The following is an 8763-nucleotide window of genomic DNA, read 5'->3' as shown; positions in this document are numbered from 1 at the left end:
GGGGGGGAAACAAACCATAGCTCACCGCGGAGCTGTCGGAGGCAACGAAAACGGAGAAGGAGGTCGGGGTTGGCTGGATCAACGACAAAGCTTCGGTGGCCGGAGATGGGGAACGACGGCGATAGGCGATGCAGGGCTCGGGGGCTCGATTCCGTTGGCGTAGAGGACGAGCTCGATGAGGCGGAGGTGATGAGATTGAAAGTGCGTTATATCGACTAGAGGGGGGGTGAATAGGAGATTTTTAGAATTTCATCACTGAGGAAATTCCTTTTGAGGAAATTCCTCACTGATGACTAACTTACAGCGGAAACAGTTAAGGATCAGTTGTGCAATTGTTCACAATAGCAGTATTACAGAGTGTAGATTATGAAAACAGATTGCACAGCAAGCAGGCACGCAGAATACAGATGATGATTAACTCAAGTGAAGAATTTGGGGTTGAGGAAATTCAGAGAAAGTCTTCAGCAAATTCTTCAAACAGTCACAGTGAATGTCATCAACACATAATACAGAGAATGTAAAGAGTTGAGGAATTAGAACCCGATTCTTAGTGAAGACTGTTGTTGATGACCCAGTTCCAACTGCTGTGACAGTTGTACATCTGGTTTGGAGCGGCTTGGTATTTAAACCAAAAGGACACCCAGTCCCGGGACACACAGTCCCTACCGTATTCTCCTTGAGCTAAGGACACACAGTCCTCGCCCAACACTCGTGGTAAGTCTTCAGGGCAGACTTCCAAACCCTCACAAACTCGGTCACCCGGCGATCCACAATTGACCGCTGGATTGCTCTAGACCATGACGTCTAACCGTCTGGAGGATGCACAGTCCTCAAAGGTAAAAGGCTTCAGTCCCACACAGGAACAACTTCTTCAGTGATGCTCAATCACTAGGTTTGGTTTGTGGTTTCGGTGGGTGGTGTATTTCCTCACTGATGATTTACTCTCGAAAGCTCTGAGGAATTGGGTTGCTCTTATGACAAGTGTCAGTTTCTAATGGAGCAGCCAACCAGCTAGTGGTTGTGGGGGGCGGCTATTTATAGCCTGGGAGCATCCCGACATGATTTGACATTAATGCCCTTAAATAATATGACCGTTGGAGTGGATAAGATCAGTGACTTGGCGTGGCTTATCGAAACGGCCGGGACTCTCAACTGTGAGAGTCCTCATGTTACTCATATTCCTCACTTGAGGATTTTGGTAGGATTTGGCTTGGGTTGAGCATCATGAGGAAATTCATTCCATAGCGTTACTTTGACCCCCTTTAACAGTACGGTGTTCCTATTCATCAAATGCGAAGAAAGTAAAACAGAAAACGTAAATCTTCATGCTTCAATTTCTTTAGAACGATTTTCTTCAGGAACCACCGATCTTCTCAATATCAATATCTTCATGAGGAATATCAATTTCATCGCAATTTCTTCGCGATTCATTTCTTCAGCTTCAGACCAATTTCTTCAACTGAAGACATATATTTTTAGGGGTCGATATTCTTCAAATATCTCAAACTCCTCAATGACTTATAGATCCTGTGTACACTTATAAACACATTAGATACTTAACCTATAAGTCTTCAAACCACCAAAATCACTAAGGGGCACTAGATGCACTTACAATCTCCCCCTTTTTGGTGGTTGATGACAATTAGGTTAAGTCTTCAACAGGGATCAAAAATATGAAGTGTAAATGCTCATTTGAGGAATTTGAAAACAAGATTCACAGAGACTCCCCCTGAAGATGTGCATACCTTGAGGATTTTGCTTTTATAGCATATGCACATTGATGATTTATATCTTGGAGATCTCCCCCTGAATCTTGTAAATCATGCATACATATAACATATCATATGAAGAAAATGAGGATGCATGATGGCAAATGGTATCTGACGAATTTCAGCATGCGTGCATTAAAACTTGAGGAATAAGCATGCGAAGAAAAATGTTCAAAAGCGTCAGAGTACCATCGGGCTTAAGTTACAATTCATTACATAAAACTTCAGAAGAGCCAAGAGTTTGTAACTTAAATATAGTTCATAAGCCCCAAAAATAAATCCCGTTTGAAGACTAACTCTCAAGTTTCTCCCCCTTTGTCATCAAGGGACAAAAAGGGACAAACTGAGGACTAACGCCCGTGAAGACTTCATTGCTTGGCAGTTGATGAAGATCCTTGGCGCTTCTTTGGTGTAGTCTTCTTCCTTGGGCCTGTCACGGTGTCAAGTTGTTCCTCATCAGATTCGGCGGTGCGGAAGGACGAGAAGGAGCTGTCTTCAAGATCTCGCACTGGAATGGGCCTGAACTTCTTCCTGGGAGGCCACGACCAGTCAAAGCCCTGCTCAAACTTCAATTCTTCAAGTTCAGTCTGGGTCTTCAGATGTGCAAGGGTAGCCCAGGTGCGATCAAAAACCTCATGCAGATAGTGATGATTAAGCTTCACACTGTTCTGTGTCTCAGTGAGGGTTTTCACAATGGCACCAAACTGGCGTTTGACCCATTTGTGGTTGTGATCCACCTTCTGATGAAGACTGAGAAGAAGTTCTCTGGTGGTTAGCACGCGAGGAGGAACTGGGCTTGGCGGACGAGTCTTAGTGTCGTCCCATGAGAAATATGCATCTGGTTCTTTGAACTGGCCATCAAGGGGCCTGCTTCCTTCATCAATCACAGACTTTCCTTTTCCCTCAATGGGTTCGAAAGTCTTCTTGTTGACCCGGATAGGAGGCATATAACCAACATGGTTCTGGAAATCTGCGTGAAAGTTGATGCCTTTCCTTGTCCTGAGGAATCTCATGATCCATGGTGCATAGATTTTGTGATCATAGGGGCACATTGCATTGTCAGCCAAAGTCCTCAAGAAGAAATCATGGATATTCATGGGGATACCATGAATGATGTTGAAGATGATGTTCTTCATGAGGCCGACGACATCTTCATCATCATCATGGCCTTTGATTGGCGCTAGCACACTGCAGAGAATGCGGTAGACAGACCGTGGTGTGTACTTTAGCTCATGGACGAGGAATGTGGTTCTTGAGGGTTTTCCTGCAGCCAAAGGCTTCATGAGGACTTCCATCATTCCATTTGGCAGCTCACGCTCACCATAAAGCTTCACTGCCCCTTCTGAAGGAATTGGTACGGGCAGTTCTCTGAGGAGTTCAGACGCTGGAGCCTTGTAGTGAGTATTTTGGGTCATCCAGTCGAACACCCAAGTGTTGATGTCATCAGCATTGCCCGAGATGTGCAGAGTTGCATAGAACTGAAGAATTAGCTCACTATTCCAATCTGATATGTCGGAGCACATAGAGAGCAAACCTGCATCATGTAGTACACTGAGGACTGGTTCCATGCAGGGAATTTCTTCAAGGTCAGCATGAGGAATGTGCCTTTGCTGGAATATCTTGTTGCGGCCACAGAGCACAGAAGCATAGTAGTTCATCTGCGTCCTTGTCCAAAACTTCAGATGCCTCATTTGAGGCTTGTCATAAGGATTCTCTCCGATGAAATACATACGTTCCTCAAAGAAATTCTCTTTCTGAAACTTGGGCCTCTTCGAGAATGGCAGGCGCTGAACTGGATTGAGATTGTGCTGAGGAATGGGAGGGGAAACAACCATGGCAGATTCTGGGTTGAGGACAATGAATTCATTGTTAGGGGCGGGAACATTTTCTTCAGCAGTTTCCTCAGGATGAGGAATTTCTTGTTCTAGCTGAGCATCAGGCTAAGGAATTTCTTCATCCTTCTCAGCTTGAGGAGTTTGATCAGCTTGTTCAGTGGGAGGAGCCTGCTCAGACTGGACATTTTCTTTAGCTTGATTTTCATCAGCTGACTTTGTGGCAGAAGCAGATTCATCAGCTGCTGCAGCTGAGGCTTCAGTAGTCTCTTTCTGAGGAATATGAGGTTGAGGACTGTCATCAATCTGTATCTCCTCTTCAGTATGCTCCTCAGAGGCAGCATCCTTCATTTCCTCATCTGCCCTCGTAGTGTGGTCACCAACGACGACCATTTCAAATGAGGGTGCAACATTAAGAGGCACCGGGTCCAGTGGGGCAGATTCTTCAATTTCCTTGAGGCGTTTTGCCTCAATCTTTTCTTCTGCTGAGGAAGCTTTTCTCTTCTTCGCTTCCTTCTCAGCAGCCCTTGTCTTTTTCGCGTCTGATGCAGACGGGATTAACTTCTTCACCTTTGATGTTTTTGGGGAAGGTGTATTCTTAACAGATTCTTCAGCGGGCAGTGAGGAACCAGCTGGAACATAGTCATCAGCCTGCTTTGGTGAAGCAGCTGGATCGGTAGCAGTTTCATCATGAGCAGTCTCAGTGATGATTTCTTCAATGGCCGGCTCATCAGCACGGCACTTTTGGTAATTTTCCTCAGCTTGAGGAATTTCCTCCTCAACAGGAGATGCATCTTTTGGCTGTTCAACCAGGGGCTGAGGAGTTGGTGCTGGTGGGGGGTGACGTCTGTTGTAGTCATCAACAGCACTAGTGGCTAGCTTGATGAAATTGCTTTTGATGCTTGTTCGATCTGACAGTTTCTCACACTTGTCAGTCAAGACTTGCAGTTCTGCCTGGGTGGACACCAATGCTTCAGGCGTCAGTTTGAGAACATTTTGCCTGAGGAATTTCTCCTTTCTGGCCTTTGCAATCTTTGCCTGCTTGGCCTTCTGTTCCTTCCACTTGGCTTCGTTTATGAAAGTAGCCACCATGTGGCTTACACCAGGAGGAACTTTCAAATCATCAATGGGTGTGTTTGGGTCTTCATACCACACATTGATGAAATCGAGGAGGACCTTGGGGTCCATCGCCAGAGGAATAGCACTGCCTGATGCTTGTGCTACCCTTTCTTGTTTGTTCCTGATGATGGCTTCCAGAGTTTCATCATCATATTCTTCACTTCCCTCTGATGCAGGCGGGACTGTGATGATTTTGCTTGGGCTGGGCAGAGGTGCAGGTTCAGTAGTAGCCAAAGTCTTCACATGGGGAGTTGAAGACTTTGTCTCCGAGCTAGTTGCAGCTGGGAGTGAGGAGCTGGAGCTGGCAGTCGTAGTCTTCACGACTTTCTTCTGTACTGGCTTTGGAGGTGGAGCTGAGGACTTTGGTGTGGATGCGATTGGTGTTGAGGTTTTGGCGTGGACGGTTTTGGAACCGAGGGTTTTGGAGCTGAGGGTTTGGTGACAGAAGCCTGTGCAAACTTTTCTTGGGGTTTTGAAGCTTTTGCCTTTGCTGGCACAGACTTTGGTTGAGGAATATCGGAGCCTGAGGTTTCTGCTGCTGAGGAATGAGCAGCACCGGAGGCAGCAGCTGAAGATTCATGAAATTTCTTTACTGCTGTTTCTGCTTGCTTCTTGAGCTTGGCCAGATGCCTTTCTTTTTTCCTCTGGGTAGTCATCAAGTGTCATGAGACTTGAGGGATGAGCAACTTGATGATCCTCAAGTGGGGCCCTTTTGCCAGGAGGCTTCAAGGCGAATTTCTTCGCATACTTTGGAGTCACAAACCTGTACTCCTTCCACTCCTTTGCCCATCTGCGTTCAATTTTCTGCAGCCTAATCTTTCTTTTAGGCATAGTCTCAGGTTCATCATCAGGCGTGCAATAGTCCGGGTATATGTCATCAGGAATGTCCACACCTGTGTTCTGCTCTAGTTTCTTTCCTCCCCTCTGTTTCCTTTCTTCCTCCATTTTCTTCAGACGAGGAACTATCTGAGGATTTTGAACTCTTGAGGATTCTGATGAGCCTTGAAGAGTTTCTTCCAGAAATGCTGCAAATGAGTTAATGTGATGAGAAACGAGAGATTCATCAGCTGACATGTGTGTACCTGTGAACAGAGTATAGTTGCGAGGAATTTGGAGAGGTCATATGCGTTCTCAAATTTGAAGAAAAAGGAAAAGTTTGACAGTTTGAGGAATATAACCAGTGGTTGAGGAATTTGCTTAAGCATTATGTTCTTGGGTTCCAGAGTTGTACAGATCCGAAAATTAGCACAATTGAGGAATCTCGTGAAAATCTTAGATGCTTAGCTAGTTCATCAATGATTGTGGTGATGGATAGTGTGTGAGGAATCATGTGCGCATCGTATCTTGAAGAAAAACAGATTTCACAAGGGAGAGGTAAAATTTTAGATCTAATCTGTTGTAAAAATGGGATATAATTACCCTGGAAGGTGCGAACGAAGAACAGAAAAAGGTGGTGTTGGAGAGGTTCTTCGGTCAAGTGTCCAATGCACCCTAACTTGGCAGCAGAGGACGTCTACGGCGGCGGCGGACGTAGATGTTCCGTCTCCGGCGTGATCCTGGCGGCGAGAAGGTTGAGGCAGTGAAGCTCTTCCTTGCCGGCGACAAGACTACCAACGGTGGCGCTAGGGTTCTGTGTGCTGTGGCAGGAGAGCGATGAGGCGAAGAAGATGATACCGAGGGGGTTAAGGACATATTTATAGCCCGAAAGTTACTGTTTGGCGCGAAAGTTTCGGACCGAATAGCCCTTGCCTCTACGTCTCCGCAGGACACGTGTAGCTCCCGTACGATGCGGTGGAGATAGTGGAGATCGTGGCTATCCAATCATGGGAAGTGGGGGTTCAGTTACTGTTCCTTTGAAGAAAATAATTTTTCGAAGATTTGAGGATTTTCATTACAAAATCATCAGCTGACAAGGATGCAGTGAGGATTTTGAACAAAGTTTCAAGTAGAACGCATATGAAGAATTGAATAGACTGGATAAGTATAGCATAGAGGGAAAATAAGGTCCGATCACATTCACTTAGCAGAAACATCAACTTGAAGAAATAGCAATAAGTGAATGTTGTAGAGGACTAGAAATCACAGTCTAACTAGGCAAATGAAAGTCATCAAGTGTTTTTTGAAGATTTTGCAATAGATCATCACAATTAAGAACAGCTGTTTTGATGAAAAATGTATTGTGAGGAATTTGATCATTTGAAGAAAATCAACTTGAGGAATTTCACATTGGGCGGTGGCGTTGCCCACCATATAAGAATGTTGATTACAGACGCCGCGTACCATTGTCGTAGGGCCCTGAGAATCAATTTCTTCGTTAATTTCTTCACATTCAGAGTGATTTTCTTCATTGGTTGAAGAAAATCGTTTCATCATGTGTTGCACATCTAAGTCATCAACTTTGCATAAGTGTTAGGATGTGTGCATGTTTTTACAAAACATTTGAAGACTCTAAAATATTTAGCTCACACCGCAACTTGCAAAACCTTTTCTCATCCAAGGGCTTAGTGAAGATATCAGCCAGTTGATCATCAGTCTTCACATGGTCGATGAGGATATTTCCCTTGAGGACATGGTCCCGAAGAAAATGATGACGAATCTGGATGTGCTTGGTCTTCGAGTGCTGTACTGGGTTGTAGGCAATCTTGATAGCACTCTCATTGTCACAGTAGAGAGGCACATTCTTCATGTTGATGCCGTAGTCCTTGAGGGTTTGCTTCATCCATAGTAATTGAGCACAGCAAGAACCAGCAGCAATGTACTGAGCTTCGGCAGTGGAGAGTGATACGCAGTTCTGCTTCTTTGAGGACCAGCAAACAAGTGATCTTCCGAGGAAATGGCATGTGCCAGATGTTGACTTGCGATCCACACGGTCACCAGCATAGTCTGAATCAGAATACCCTACCAGATGAAGATTGGAGCCCTTGGGATACCATAATCCTAGTGTTGGTGTGTGAGCTAAGTATCGAAGAATATGTTTCACAGCCTTATGGTGTGATTCCTTCGGTTTTGCTTGAAAACGTGCACACATGCAAACACTAAGCATTATGTCTGGCCTAGATGCACATAGATACAATAGAGCCAATCATAGAACGGTATACCTGCTGATCGAAATCTTTACCATTTTCATCAGTGCCGAGGTGACCGTTGGTAGGCATTGGAGTCTTGGCACCTTTGCATTCATGCATGTCGAATTTCCTCAGAACATCCTTGAGGTATTTCTCCTGTGATATGAAGATTCCATTGTTTTGTTGACGAATTTGAAGACCTAAGAAGAATTTCAGCTCCCCCATCATAGACATTTGATATTCTTCACTCATCATATAGGCAAATTCATCACTGTATCTTTTGTCAGTACAACCAAATATGATATCATCAACATAAATTTGACATACAAATAGTTCATTATCATAAGATTTTGTGAAAAGAGTTGGATCGAGTGAACCAGGTTTGAAGCCTTTCTTCATGAGGAATTCCTTCAATGTATCATACCATGCCCGAGGGGCTTGCTTGAGGCCATACAGAGCCTTTTTGAGTCTAAAGACTTTGTCTGGATTCTTTGGATCCTCAAAACCTGGGGGCTGAGCAACATATACTTCTTCCTCAAGCTTACCATTGAGGAATGCACTTTTCACATCCATTTGATATAAGATGATGTTATGATGATTAGGATAAGCAAGTAGAATTCGAATAGCTTCAAGTCTAGCAACAGGTGCAAAAGTTTCATCGAAATCTATTCCTTCAACCTGGGTGTAGCCTTGGGCTACAAGTCGTGCCTTGTTCCTCACCACTTGACCGTCCTCATCTTGCTTGTTTCGAAAAATCCACTTGGTGCCGATGATGTTATGCTTGCGAGGATCGGGTCGTTTGACGAGCTCCCATACGTCATTCAGCTTGAATTGAAGAAGTTCGTCTTGCATGGCTTGGATCCACTCCGGTTCCAGAAAAGCCTCAGCTACTTTTGAGGGTTCTGTGATAGATACAAAAGAGAAATGCCCACGAAAGTTAACTAAGTGTGAAGCTTTTGAGCGAGTGAGAGGACCTGG

The sequence above is a fragment of the Hordeum vulgare genome, chromosome 5H (genome assembly GCF_904849725.1).
Source record: "Hordeum vulgare subsp. vulgare chromosome 5H, MorexV3_pseudomolecules_assembly, whole genome shotgun sequence".
Taxonomy (NCBI): Eukaryota; Viridiplantae; Streptophyta; class Magnoliopsida; order Poales; family Poaceae; genus Hordeum; species Hordeum vulgare.
The sequence above is the reverse complement of the archived record's forward strand: the minus strand, read 5'-3'. Positions refer to the sequence as shown.